Source organism: Galeopterus variegatus, unplaced genomic scaffold (assembly GCF_000696425.1).
Source record: "Galeopterus variegatus unplaced genomic scaffold, G_variegatus-3.0.2 Scaffold964, whole genome shotgun sequence".
Taxonomy (NCBI): Eukaryota; Metazoa; Chordata; class Mammalia; order Dermoptera; family Cynocephalidae; genus Galeopterus; species Galeopterus variegatus.
The window spans coordinates 493,158-494,763 of NW_007727075.1; the positions used below are offsets into that span (position 1 = coordinate 493,158).

General features: G+C 34.1%; 1 protein-coding gene across 1 annotated transcript in view; it reads right to left on the reverse strand.

The window, feature by feature from the left end:
- EFCAB1 (EF-hand calcium binding domain 1) overlaps positions 1 to 1,556 on the reverse strand; it is a 6,759-nt gene extending 5,203 nt beyond the window's left edge. The window contains exon 1 of the mRNA XM_008573802.1: positions 1,260 to 1,556. The gene's annotated coding sequence lies outside the window, so the exon portion shown is untranslated. The remainder of the gene's footprint in view (positions 1 to 1,259) is intronic.
- Between the last annotated feature and the right edge of the window lie 50 nt (positions 1,557 to 1,606).

The window sequence follows — 1,606 nt, forward strand, 5'->3', positions numbered from 1 at the left end:
AAAGAAGAGAGGCGAGAGTCTCTCTCTTTGCTGTCTTTGCTCTGCCATTTTTGCAATCTGATACCCTGCTGTCACTGTAGTCATCACCAAAGAAAGCATTCACCAGCTGTGTCCCCTGGACTTTGGACTTCCTAGCCTCTGAAACTGTAAGCAAATAAATTTTGTTTTCTTTAAACAATAGCCAGTTCGATGTATTTTGTTATAAGCAACAGAAACAGACTAATACAGATGGATAAACAAAATGTGGTGTATTCATACAATGGAATATTATTCGGCCTTAAAACGGAAGAAATTCTGACACATCCTACAACATGGACGAACCTTGAGGATGTTGTGCTAAGTGAGATAAGACAGTCACAAAAGGACAAATATTGTATGATTCCACTTATAAGAGGTACCCAGGGTAGACAAATTTAGAGAGAGAGAAAGTAGAGTGATTGCCAAGGGCTGGACAAAGGAGGGGATGGGGAATTGGTGTTTAAGGCATACAGAATTTCAGTTGGGGAAGATGAAAAAGTTCTGGAGATGGTTGGAGGTGATGGTTGCACAACAGTGTGAATGTAGTTAATGCCACCGAAATTGGTTAAGATGATAAATCTTATGTTATGTACGAGTATATTTAACTACATACACACAAACACATGCACTCATGACTCTAAAAATAAAAAGCTGTTAATGGTTGAGAAAGAAAAGACTGCATGAAGAATGATGTACTCTGTTCATGTATATGAAATGCTAGCAGAGGAGATGATTAGTCATTTTTCCATTTCAGCAGAAATAAAAATGAAAGACTATCTAATTTATTGCCTAAAGGATCAAAGGTCAGCCATAAGAAAATTTTCTTGTGGAAATATTTCTTAAATTCTAGAATATAATACTAAATGAAATGAAGGGAAATTCAAGAATTGCTTTTCATCTTTTTTGGAATGCTCTGAATGTATCCTGCAGATCCTTTCCATAGAATAGTGGATTAACTAGATGCTCACGGTCCTTTTTTCTCCTCCGATTTTATGAAACTTATCCATTTCATACTGGTGACATTATCACCTGGCAACTAAAAAGAAATCTGGCTCTAGGGGAGATGTCCTTTGTTCAAACAAGTTTAAAATTATTATAATGTCCATGACTTGTAACTATTTCTATAGAATTTAACTAGTAATCACCAAAGTTTTTAAGACTCACTTTAAAAATTTTATGTAAGGACAAAAATCAGAGTTGACCTTTTCTGCCATGTTTTCACTCTTAAAATATACACTCACCTTTCGATTGTTCACAGAATGTTCACAATGCATTATAAACTTACTTAGTACAGGAACTAAATCGTATTCAGTATTGTGTACAGCAGTTATTCCATTGTTTGAGTATTTATCAAAAATTTTTACTAGGTGTTTTAAGAATATCTGGTCTTTTCCTAGAAACGAAAGTATTTTAAGATAAACAACCACACACCAAAACCCTTATCAGATTATAATAACCATAATAATACTTTAAATTACAGAATGCTTTTTTTTGTAAGAATGTTAAGATGCTTATACACACCACAACTTATATTTATGGCACCATTTGGGTAAGAGAGTATTTCTGATGGCTCATTTCATCAGATACT